The sequence below is a fragment of the Pyxicephalus adspersus genome, chromosome 5, assembly GCF_032062135.1.
Source record: "Pyxicephalus adspersus chromosome 5, UCB_Pads_2.0, whole genome shotgun sequence".
Taxonomy (NCBI): domain Eukaryota; kingdom Metazoa; phylum Chordata; class Amphibia; order Anura; family Pyxicephalidae; genus Pyxicephalus; species Pyxicephalus adspersus.
The window spans coordinates 96108090-96122070 of NC_092862.1; the positions used below are offsets into that span (position 1 = coordinate 96108090).

General features: G+C 36.1%; 1 protein-coding gene across 3 annotated transcripts in view; it reads right to left on the reverse strand.

Annotated features, from left to right (window-relative positions):
- The window catches only part of ELMO1 (engulfment and cell motility 1), a 203652-nt gene that overhangs the window by 50951 nt on the left and 138720 nt on the right, over positions 1-13981 (reverse strand). The gene's annotated exons all lie outside the window — the stretch shown is intronic.

A 13981-nucleotide genomic window follows, 5' to 3' on the forward strand; every position in this document is an offset into this window, starting at 1 on the left:
CATGGAAACAGACGGGATGTAGTGAGCTAGATTTGTATAGAACATCTGCTGCCAGATTCATAATCAACTACAATCTCATCTTTCGCCCTTCCCTCATTACTTAAATTTGATGTGGCAACTCTCTTTTCCCAACATCATCCAGCAGCTCTGAACCCAACAGAACTGTTCCGAAACATCCTGGGTGTCCCTGTACTGAAAGCCACCCACTGTCATATAACAAATTACAAATATCTATAGAAGGCTACACATATAATAACACAATAAAAAATACCACTATATTATATTATGTTCCTTTAATTTATCCAGTTACATGTAAATGTAAAAAAAAACATAACAAGATGAAAATTTTATTATACTATATTGTAAATACACTATGTTTTTACTATTCATAACCATCTAGCAATAATTTTTACACATTTTTTTTTATCCAATTTACAAATATTTTTAAATTTTTTCCTATAATAAAACATTTTGGCTATAACCAATTTACTAGAAATCATTATATTCCAGAATACTGAATTAACCATTTATGAAAAGACTACAAGATAAATGGCACATTTTTAGTTTAAATACTGAAAAAAATCATAAAATGCAACCATTGATATAATTAATCACTGTTGTAATAAAAAAAACTAATTGAACAGCAAAGCACCACAAAAAAATAAATGTCCTCATGTGCACCTAACCATTTGTTACTGGAAATGATTCTTAATAGTATTTCCTATGTCTAACGTTAGCACAATTCTAACCCCGGATTGTTTTGCAGGTTATCAGAGTGAAATTTATCTCAAAGGATATGGTTTATAAAAAGCTGTCCTCAGCTGGTGGAAAGTGCTTTGCAGTATCCTCAAGATGTGAACGGTTAATAATGATCCACAATTGTCATTTCTTACCAACATTGGTCCAGATTTAATAAAACTCTCCAAGGCTGGAAAGGATACACTTTCATCAGTGAAGCTGAGTGATCCAGTAAACCTGGAATGGATTTCTTCAAAGTCATTTGCTAGAAAATGTTTTGAAACATGGACCAGATCCATTCTAGGTTTGCTGGATCACCCAGCTTTACTGAAGAAAGTGTATCATTCTCCAGTCTTGAAGAGCTTTAATAAAGCAGACTTAATATGTCTTATTCACATTTAACCAATCAATTTTAGTCTAAAATAATTTCAACCAATTCTGGTCTTTGCTGGAAACAGCAGACCTTCCACCCTTCAGCCAGCTTCACTGATGAAAATGTATCCTCTCCGGCCTCTAAACATCCATATAATTTCCTTTATTCTGCCAGTCTTTTGCTCATTACTCCAATTAGGTATCCTAATATTGGAAAAATTGGATTATAGGTGGCTACCATCAAACCTTCTCAACTGGGGGATATTCTGTGAAATAATAGTCAGCAGTGTCAGACAATTTTGGCTGCCAGCTATTATTTTTATATAACATTTGTCAGGATCCCATAGAACAGCCTCATCCTTTTTTCTGTGTCACAGCCCTCTCGTCCAAAAATGTCAGATTACTCTCTGCGCTGGCCAGGCCCCTCAACTTTCTTCAAAACCTTTTTATGTAGCATCTGGGGGAGGAACAAAGGGAAATGCTGTAGAGCAGAGGTGGCCAAAACGTCAATCGCGATCTACCAGTCGATTGCAAAGGCAACCGATTGCAGAGCCCTGCCTTACCCCTCCTTGCTGTTTACCAGCAGCCCGGCTGCTACGTCTATAGGGATGCTGGGGATGTCTTTCTGTGTGTGAAGGCTGGTGTAACAGTGGGGAGGGAGGCAGAAAGGGCGGGTGAGCAGTGCTGGGCAGCCAAGATACCTTTGTACAGATTGGCAGTTCTTTTTCTTGTGCAGCACATCATTCTCCTATGACAGGTGAACTGTAGCTTTCCTGTAGCTTTACAGTCTTGTAGCGCAATGTCTGTGTCTAATGCTCTCCAAGACTAGAGATGATATACTTTAATCATTGAAGCTGGGAGATCCAGCAAACCTGGAATGACTTACTTAAAAGTCATTTGTATTTGTTAGCAAATATTTTCAGTCCTGGACCAGATCTATTCCAGGTTTTCTGTGTCACCCAGGTTCACTGACGAAAGTGTATCCTCTCCAGTCTTGTAGAGCTTTATTAAATCAAGCCCGTTAAGTTATTTGACCTGGAATTAGCATGCAGGCACTCAAGTCTGAAATCCAGTTCCATGTGTTCATTCTTAGCCACTATTAAATGAATAGGTAGGAAGAAAGGATAAGGAAGATAGCTTTATAGCTTTAAAAGAATCAGTAATGGATGCTCCTAATATACCATTATAAACACACTTAAAAGTACATCCATACTCTGGAATTGTCCTATTAAAAAACAACTCAGTTGCTGACGTGACAATATTTCTCAACCAACTTACGCTGTGAAAGATGGGAAGGTCCACATCACTGAACATGTACAGGCTCCTCCCAAAAAGTAGTAACATACTACAACTATCTACAATGTTTATGGCAGTATTTGCTTTCTCCTCCAAAGGATTTGCTAATGGTGTTTTTGCCTTTGATACAGACATTCCACATAAAAACAAAAGAGTTAACATACTGTATTCATATACAAATAACTTGTTTTTTAGCCATTCAAACAAGACCCTTAGACTATAATGAGCAAATATAGCAATAGATTCAGTGTATATATATATATATATATATATATATATATATATTTATATATATATATATATATATATTGTATAAAACCTTATATACAGGAAAAAAAAGTACCTTTTACTTTACAAAATAAAAAAATTGAACATGTATATATTCCCATGTCCATAGTTTTATTTCCCTTGATGGTCAACATGAAAAGTCATGTAAAAAATAAACACTATTTTTGCATTAGTTGACAATTGTGGAGCAACTGAAGCATAAGCATCATTTATTTACTTTTATAGACTACCAAAATTTATATTGAGAGCAGGACATTGTAAACAACAACAACATGCAACACTGTAACCTGAAATCATTATTATAGTACAACAATTAAGTGCACTGAGATGAGAACAGCTGTTGCTGTGTAAAAGATATGTAATTGTTTTTGAAAGCAATTACAGTCACAATTTGTTCATATAAATCCTACCAATTTATTTCTTTTTTTGTTTGTGCCTGACATATATTTTTTTTTTGCTATATATTGTCAGCTGTGTGCACAGTGAAACAATAGGCTGGTTAACTCAGGTATTTGCCTTTGTTTGTGATGGAACATTTGTTTAATGGATTTGACATTATCTGCTTTTATAAACTGTATTTGGGATCATTCTATATAATAAAAAGCGTCTATTTTTGGCAGCCAGAGCTTTGTACTATTTTTGTCCAGAATGAGTTATTAAGGAAAAGAATTAGGTATACTAATAGGCAGCATGTTGGCTTACAGGTTAGCACTCTGGTCTTTGCAGTGCTGGTCTGAATCTCAGCCAGGACACTATTTGCATGGAGTTTGCATGGAGTTCTCCCTGTGTTTGCGTGGGTTTCCTCCCACAATGCAAAAACATGCAGTTAGGTTGATTAGCTTCCCTCCAAAATTGACCTTAGACTGTAAATTAAAAGACCTTAAAGACATTAAAAAAGACCTATGACTATAGTAGGGATATTAGATTGTGAGCCTCTTTGAGGGACAGCTAGTGACATGACTATGGACTTGGTAAAGTGCTGCGTAATAGATCGACGCTATACAAATACTGTGAAAAAAAATTGCCATATGCTGCCATAAAAAACAACCTATCTGAATCATGTTCCTAAAGAGGAAGATCTCTTGTAAGCTGTTTTTTTGCTGTTCACAAAGCACCATTATAATTTAGTATAAAAGTATTTAGTTCAGGAGAAGTATTCCAAACAAAATGCTAGAAAAGAGTGGGAATATTTGTAGTTTAGTGCTGTGGCACTTTATGATCCATTTATAGTGTATCACTTTTGCTTTTAATGCCTGCCAAGCTCTTTAGAAAGGTGTTAAATATTTCACACATTATCAAATAGTCGAGAACATGTCAACAAATGTGTCGAGGTTTTTTGTATCTTTTAAATTCATTTTTGGAATTGCAGTACCTGCTATAGACCTTAAAAAAAAAATCTGTCACTCAAAACACATGACAGCTTTAAGAAAATGGAGTGAAAACTCTTTCTTTTTTGACCTTTGTGTCCTGAAATATCCCCAATATTTGGTTTACACCAACTAAAAACCACCATGCATCAACTAATGTAAAATACGGAGTCCATTTATTCAGTGATCTTTATTAGTTTTATGGAAAAGTGTAATTTTGAATATTTTTCTGTTTTACAACTGGGTTTTATTCATATCACATATATTGCTCTAAAATATGTTTTTATTTACATGTTATATTAAAAAAAACTTTTTATTCAGACTCAAGCACATTTCATTTTTTGATGATATGCTGTGATTTTTCCTAATTATCCTTTCAACAACAAGGATATCGAGTATTGAGGCAATAAATATCTTAGTTACCAGACACTGAATTTGAACTTGGATTTATTTGGATTTGGATTTGGATTTTTGGATTTATTCCTAGCTTAGTTTTATATTCTATGCATCAAATTTTCTTTTAAAGTAACATTTTTCCACAAGACTGCCTAATACATCTTTGAGTGCCAATGCTTCATGCAGTTTATACAGTTTTTCCAAAGACTGTCTCACGCTGTCAGCTCTTGATTATTATTATTAATAAGAAGGCACCAAAGACTTTTGCCTTTGGTTTTAATATTGTCCAAAGCCAAATAAACTGATGCAAGGTAGGAATGCTTCCTGTTGGTTTTGGATATGGGATACAGTGATGGCATCGGACCATGATTATTAACTAGATATATGCCATCAATTTGATAAAAAAACTGATGCCCAACAATTGTTACAATACATTTAACACAACATTTAACACAATGTGCAATGGAAATACTGGATAGATTATTCTAAATTTTTTACATTGGTATGCTCATTGTGTTATCATTTAATCACAGCAGCACACTAAAAAGTATTAAATACCATTGTGGCTGTGCAGAACAAAATATTAAAGTGTTTTTTTGATAAAAACAGTGAGTGAAGTATGCAGACAATTAACAGCCATTCTGGGCCAGCGATTGAGAAGGCATTAAAAGCAGAGGATTGGAACACCACCCACGGAAGCAGTAGTTTTAGAACCAGGTCCGAAATGGCAACTTATATGAAGGTCTTCATAATCACATAAAACAAGGCAAAATGTGCATGCATTGCAGATACATATAGTGTATGTTTTTTTCTTAAAAATTGTGCTTTGACATATGCTGTAACTATTATATTAGCAAATCTGTAAATAACTCTAAGATACTAATTAAGGTGCTAATGACTTTACTATCCCTTAGTGACTGTAAGGAGTAGTTTAGTTAAAATTTATATTTCATATAAAGATAATGGAGAGAAAACCACCTGACAATACTCTATTGATAAGATCTCTGTGATTAAACACCAGGATACTAAAGCTGCGTACACACTTCCAATTTTTATCGTTCAAAATGAACGACGAACGAACGACGAACGATCGATTGGGCAAAAATCGTTCGTAAAAAAAGTAACCAACGACGCCGACGAACGAGGAAAGTCGTTGGAAACGAACGACCGGACCGGCGGATCGGATTGGACGACGATCGTTGACCATCGTTCGTGTGTACGATCGTTCGTTGATCGTCCATGGTCTGAGCATGCGTAATGAACGAACGTTCGTTCACTTCCTGTCATGCACATAGTTCCTCTATCGCTCAAACGATCGTATCTATTGTGTGTACAATATCTACGAACGATCGTGTCGTTATCAGTATGTGCAGGATCGGTGCTATACGATCGTTCGTAGATATCGTGCAGGATCGTTCGTCGTTCGTTTAACAACGATAATAATTGGAAGTGTGTACGTAGCTTTACACTTGCTCTGGTCATAGTGAGGACTTCTAACTCTTTTGCTGGATCTGTTGTTTCATATCCTACTAGGTTGCGGTAAGGTAGTCTATTCATAGAGGTTAGGCTGTTACCCAGTCACGGAAAACATTTTACCTGGCCAAGAAACTTTCAATAATGCATATTTGTTTAAGGGTGGGTGCTTTTCCATAAATGTAAGTATTGGGGTGCCAATCAGAATGAATAAAAAATCATACAATATATATTTATATTTATTTATATACCACACACTGTGGGGTGGAATAGGGTTAGGGTTCCTAAAACAAATACCTAAGCATACCAGACATTATGTATCTAAGATACTGTGCATCCACACAAATCAGTCAGAAACAATACAAATCAAAAAAAGCAATAACCTTTTTGCTAAAACTCTGAATCCAACAATGACTTATAAATTGCAGAGAAACAGAACAGATAAGGGTAATAACTTTTCACAAATATTACTAGCTTTGTGAAAAACAAAGCAAGGACATCACAAGGGACTGTCACTGCATATAAGGCACAGCTGGTAACTATTCAAATATGTATATTAAATGCAGATAGATTAAATAAATGTGCATTGATTACATGCATACATATGCATGTGGCATGAATAAAAATACATTAATGTCAAACACTGAAATCAGATACAGTATGTTCAAAAATGAAATGCAACTCTCTAAAAGAACCTCATATACAAACTTTCTACAATGGTTTGAAGTTATGTTTGTCATGTGTTTTACTGCCCTCTTTTTGACCACCCTACAGCTTCTCCCTACCCAGCTAAAAAATATTTCTGGTGAGAACACTGCATAGGCATGGGCAAACAAATGGAGATTATTTTGCCCAAATCCTACACAAAGCAGAATGTTAAGCCAGCGTCAATGTAAACTAATGGATAATACAATATGACTAAAGAATGATAGAATTGTGACATGTCTACCCTTATGCTCCCACTGTGGTTAAGGCAATATAAACCCAGTGGGACACAGTAGTAAATACGTAACAGAGGCAATAATCTTCACCCATTTTGTGAGTTGCTCTCCATCATATATTACTGCCTTGACAGTAACATATTGGTTTTGTTTGGAGTTGTAATTTAAAGGAATGTCTTCAAAGCATAATTTCAAACTGCTATGCAAAAATGCGGACTGCCAAGCAGAGATATCAGGTCCATATGCCCAAGTTCCTTTGTTCTACAAACCCTCATGCATAGCAGCTTTGCCACTAATTATAAAGCAAGATTTATTACCAGAAATCGGGTTCAATGGCAAAGAGCCCTATAGAATAGAGAAAATATCACGGAAATGTATTTCACATTATGGTGAAGTATCAAACACCTTCTTATTTATGACTGTTGACTTGTCTCTAAATTCCTACATAGTTAAAATCATGCAGCCAGAGGCACTTACTATAAATGCAAATAGAGTTTAAATTAACCCCCATCGTGCCACATGAGCCTTGAAATAGCTGAAAGGGAATGTTTTGCAGGCTCATTTAGCTTTAGAAGGATTAACTAAGAAATTTCTAAATAACCAAATAACTTAAAAGATATCTTCATTATTCATCTTCCATAGTTTTGTGTGGGGTAACCCAAATGACAGCTTAAAATGAAAATGTTTCTACCAGAAAAAAATAGAATTTGATGCATTTTTACAGGGCAAATAACCCAATAGCTAGTTCATACCATTCTAATAGAAATAAATTACATCTGCCTTGTTTTTTTCTTTTAAAAAGTCTTCATTACTTTTAAATCTGTATACAGATTAGGAAGTGTGTCCTCAACTGCTAAATCTATAAAATATCTATTGTTGCACTTTTGTAGACTTCGGTTATTAATCTAGATTGTTGTATAGCTAGATTGTAAGCTCTTTGAGACAGGGTCCTCTCCTCCTCCTGTGTCACTGTCTGTATCTGTCTGTCATGTGCAACTCCTATTTAATGTACAGTACTGCGTAATATGTTGGCGCTATATAAATCTTGTTTAATAATAATAAATGCATGAAAAGCACATCAAACCTTAATGTGGATGGGTTTTAATCAGGGAGTACAATTAAATAAATTATTAAACATATGAGGGGTGCTGGGAAGTTCCTGGCATTGCCCTCCTCCAGATGAAATACAAAAATGAGTGTTGGGGCAAATGACAGCCTAATATCTTAGTATGTAACTGCGCAAATATCAGGTCTTTTTGCAATTCTTGAAACAGTTTTTTCTTTTAGTGAGAAGCTGTGATGGCAGAGACACAAGCAAGTTTCATGTCTTTGGAGTTACGGGCCGTCATGAAGTTTTTGTTTCTCCAGGAAAAGTCAGCAAAGGACATTCATACTGAGATGTCACAAACACTGGGGGAGAAGTGTCCTTCCTACAGCACTGTCAAAACCCGGATATCTCGTTTCAAGACTGGGCATTTCACCGTTGAAGATGAGCCCCGCAGTGGGTGCCCCCCAACCTCAACTGACCTTGCAACCTGCAATGCTGTCCATAGGCTGAATATTGAGAACCAGCGAATATCTGCAAAAAAGATAGCCCAGATACTTGACATCTCACGTGAGCGTGTTGGGTTTGTTATCACCACTATTCTAAACACGCGCAAGCTTTAAGCGAAGTGGGTGCAGAAATGTTTTAACAGTGATCAGATGAAGGAACGAGTTGAAGCATCCAAAGCAGCTTTGGCTCATTTTGAAGCTGCAGGACTTTTTGGCTAGGTTAGTGACTGAGAATGAAACCTGGCTTCACATCTATGATCCTGAAACCAAGAAACAGTCAAAGAAATGCCCCCACAGCGGGTCCCCGCAGCTAAAGAAATTTCGAACCCAGACATCGGCCAAAAAAGTAATGGCGTCTGTTTTCTAGGACAAAGACTATTGTCCTAGGTATTCTGTTGGTGGACTACCTACCTCAGGGCTCTAGTATCACCAGACAGTATTATGCTAACCTCCTGGATCAGCTGAAAAAGGCAATTAAGATGAAACGCCGTGGAAAGTTGACCAAAGGGATCCTTTTTTCTTGCAGGACAATGCACCTGCGCAAACGTCCAACGTTGTGGCTGCCAAATTGAACACCCTGGGTTTCCAATTGGTCCACCATCCCCCCTACTCACCTGATCTGGCCCCTTCAGACTATTATCTGTTCCCCAATTTGAAGAAACACCTGATGGGGCAACGTTTGAAATACTAGAACTCACATACCATCTTTTCAACAGTTTGCCATTGACAAAGGATCTGATAAGGCTAAAATTAGGCTGTTGGTCATGAGTTAAATCACAAACAGACACTCAGCTAATGTCATAGTAAATTACTCTTGGTGATTATTTCCAGGGACAGTAGGAACAAAGGAAAGCTGTACAGATAATACTAGAGAGGAGAGAGCGCAAGAGGTGAATTCAGAAACAGCAAAATCATTCTGGTAAGTCATTTAGCGATAAATTGATCACTCAATGACCTCAGGCGACAGCTCTGGAGATGCTAAATTTTTGCCTTGGACAATTACAAATATTCATCTCGAACAACAAAAATCCAGTTTTTGTCCATAGTTAAAGTGCTTCAGTTCAGCATAGGTCAACATTTTTTTTTTTTAATTCCCACAGTGAAATACGGTTGTGGCAGCATAAAGCAGTTGGGATGTTACTCTGCATAAAAAACCTAAAGGGGCCTGTAAAGGTTAAATAAATGAAGAGATTAAGAGAAATCTTGAAAGAAAACCCAATACCACCTGTAAAAAGCCTTGGAAGATGACAAAAACTGCAAATATAAAGTCAAAAATACACAAAAATGACTTACAAAAAAGTTTGTAAGAAAAGTCAGAATAGAATGCAATCCTCATGCAAACTCACAAAGCTCGAGCAGCTTTGCAATAAGGAATAGAGATAATGGCACCTAGAGTCTAGACTTGTGTTTATTCGAGTCTAAAACTAGTAGTAGTTCTACAAACACATAGCAAGTATATATATATATATATATATATATATATATATATATATATATATATGCATAAAATAAAAAATAAATAAACATTTTTTTGCAAACAAATGGATCTTAATAATAAAAGTTGTGCTCTAAAATAAACCATCTATTTGGTTTCTGTGTCTGGAAGAAGGCACCAAAACAGCAATGAAATCTCTGCACATTATCAACATTCTACAGATGGGCGGTGGTAAGTTGATATCCCCATTACATTTTCCACTTTGAAGGGACAACATTAAGCAGAGAAATTTAAAAGAAAGGAAAAAAAGATAATGAACATTTAAAATGAATATTGCATTACTCTGTATTGGATAGCACTAAATTTCAAACAGAACCCAATTCAACAAAGCTTGGTGTGAAAAACCAAATTATAGTATAATAAAACTATCTTAAAATTATTCTAATATAATTAGATGGATACCAAACAACAAAAAAGTAGAAGTTGCCTACGGAGAAACGACATCTGGTCACACATCAAAACAAGCTGGATGAGAACAAAATAAGTTCTCATAATATCATAACCAGATGGTATATTGTCCCTGGAAAACACAGACGTATAATAGCCCTCAGCTGCAGATATAATGATTGTGAAACAAAAAAGAAATGCAGAAATGGTACATTGGTGGATTATGTCAAACTTAGCTTCTGCAGAAAGACATAGGCTGTTTTAAAGAAACCCTTAGTAAGTGGTAAAATGGCCCTAACAGACCACCAATAATTTACAAATTGGCAGGATGCAGGTTTACAATGTGTTCCTTTGCATTGTGTATCTGCTGTCTTGTTAGGCAAAAATGAGCCTACCCGGATAATAAGATCTAACCCGTGTGCCTGGTTACTGACAAGCTTTTGTACCTAGTGAGTCCTACATAGGCCACAGGAGCCCTTTCTGAAATCTGGTGTCTGCAAACCATGTTTTTATCTGAGGTCTGTGAGCTTTTGTTGCATAGGGTTGAAGGACTAACAAAACAAACTGCATTATTTAAACAGTGCTCAAGATAAAGTCAATATAATTTAATAAAAACACATGAAAAATTTATATTTTCAATATAATTTAAAAAATGTATATTTGTATATTTTCAATATAATTTAAGCATATTTCAACAGACATATTGGGGGTAATTAGTAGATGTAATGGGACATAGTATGAAAAAAAATACTTCTTCAAGGCTGGTTTTGATTCCTGTAGCAAAAATACTGTTTGTAGTATTTTGCACAAATGCTGATCCGACTCTGACATCAACTTGAAGAAATTTTTACCAATTTTCCTTGCAAAATCCTTTTAGTTATAAGATGTTTGTGGCATTCCTTACATAATATACGAGAATACATCAGTGGACTGCATCACCTTTATCTGTTGGCACTGTTTAATTAAAGATCAGATAAACAAATAGGTTGTGAAGGTCACATTTAACCAAGAAGCACATGTATATTTGCACTTTGAGGAATTTTACATTAAAAGCAAACTTTACCAGTACTATGCCAACCAAAATGGCTACATGAGTCTTGGTTACATACATATACAGACCATAAGAGAACAAACAAACAACAAACTCATATGAGAACAGTAATTTCAAAGGATCCAAGGTAATGAAAGTATTAAACATTGACACAAAGGTTTACAGGACAGTGGCAGACATTTATTGCTGGTAGATCTCTCCCCAGGGATCAGCAAGGTAAGTAAAATTACACTGTGTGCTACTTTTTTTTTTTTTTTAGAGCTATGTGGAATTTTTCTTTTTAATTCAATTTCTGATGTTCAGTTGATGACAGATTGAAGTTAAAAGCGACAGTGCTCAAACTGTATTACTTTGAGAATTGAACTGTCAGTATGAAGTCCTCAGAGAATAAAACTGACACACTAGTATTGTTCTAGGACACCAAAGGATGTAACTTGTACATAAAATGTAATGAGTTAAAGACAAACACTACAAATTACGAATTCTGAAAAAACCACCCATTCACTAACCTTTATTGTTGTAGCAGGTTGATATGCATTGGATTTATCAAAATAACATTTGGTAAGGTGAATAAGGACACTTGGTAAAGGTCACTTTACTTCATTCATGGCAAAGTAAAAGTGCCTGGTAAGTGTAGTTACCCTGCCACACACCCTCACTACCTCACTCATGTAACATCCCTACTTTTCTAAGCTCAGATGTTGATTGGTGTAGAGCACGGGTGTCAAACTCAAATATACAGTTGGCCAAAATTAAAAACTTAGACAAAGTCGCGGGCCAAACTTGAAACTGAAATAGCACTGCTACTTCAATTCTCTGAATCAAGAAAACAGTCCTATGCGGGGCTTAATGTTATGAGTGGTTGGAACTCCCTCTTCACTGAAATAGCACCGCTACTACAATTCCCTGCGTCTTTAAAACGGTCCAATGCAGGGCAACGCATAGGCAGAGAAGCCGCTGGTCTATAGACGCGAGTGATGCCGCTACAACAATTCCTTGCATTACTTGTGTCTATAAAACAGTCCAATGCGGAGCAACGCATATGCAGAGAGGCCACTGGTCTATAGACGCAAGTAATTCTGGGAATTGTAGTAGTAGCGCTATTTCAATGCAGCGGCGGGCCAGCTACATTTCATATTTAGGATTCCTTTGGGAGCCAAAAAAAAAAAGGACGTTGCGGGCCAGAGTTTGACACCCCTGGTGTAGAGGAATGACGCAGGGGTATCAGGTTATGACATCCCAAATGACCCAGTGTTTGGATCTGATAACTGGCTGCTCAGGCCCAATGCACCTCCTTACCCGGAAGGTTAAAGTAGTGCAAGGGAATTTAGTTCTATGCAAAGTTAATCCAATTTATGTTGCACTAAACTATCTAGCATAGCATTCTGCAAAAAGTTGCAAGATTTTAACCCTTTTTATTCCTTTTAGCGAATTAGCTAATTTTACATGTGGTTGTAAGAATATGTTATTAACATTTGTATAACATCCACCAACATCACTATCAGTATTCAGGGAAATGCAAAAACACTTCTCAACAAAATCCAATTCCATTAGTACAAGATGTATGCATTAACATGATTAAATAGGACCATTTCTCATCTTCTCCTATATCCTGACCTTGCTGGTGCCTAGAAATGTTAATATTGATTGACAATGACCTGATCATACTTAGCTTTAGATAAAACAAAAAGTTTTGTACAAAAAAAATGGTTCTTAGATAATCATAAAACGAATATGCTTAACTGTAAAATACTAATCATCTGATTACAGGGAATACCGGAACAAGGACTTTCATGTAAGTATGTATCATCATGTATTATTTTAATGAAAGCTGTATATTTAATGTGTTCAAATTTATATGACATTTTAGTGATTAGGTTTGCATATACTTTATTTTTTGTCATCTGTATCTGCCAAGGTTTAATTTTAATCAAACGTGATGACTGTATCCGCTATATGACATTCTCACCATTTGTGCTAAGAAATCAAAGAAATTGACCTTGTGAGGCAGCCATTGGTGTCATGTTGGATTGAACAGGTTTAAAAGTATCATTTAATTTTTTTTAGTCTTTTAGATCCAGTACAAACTAAACATAGCATTGTTTGAAAGTGCTCTTTTTAGTCAGCGATAGGAGGTTCTTATCAATATGCAAAGATATTATGCATTTTCAAAAGTCAGAGACCCCCTTTTAGTGCCAGTGTAACACTAAAATATACAGAAAATATTAAGTATTGATGACAATCCACACAAGTGCATAAAAATTAACCTATAAACCTGCTTTTTTTTTACTGTCACTTGGCCCCTTCCTTCACTGTGCCAATGTTGTGGAAGTTAAGAGAAGTGCATAAGCAGTGCATGCTGAGATAGTAAAGTGATTGAGCTTCCACCCACCACAGAGCTCATTGCAGCCTCAGGACAGTCTGCATCCAAGAGCTCTCTGCTGCCTGCAGGGAATGAAGGAGGAGGAGGAGCGTGGAGTCAGGTGATCTCTACTGTGGGTGGAGTCAGGCAATAGGCATTGTGTTTGAGGGTGAGGCAGTGGGTGGAGTCATGTGATCAGCTCTGTACAGCTTTCCGCTAACAAAAGAAATAAGGTGCAAGATACGGGCACAAGTTCTGCAC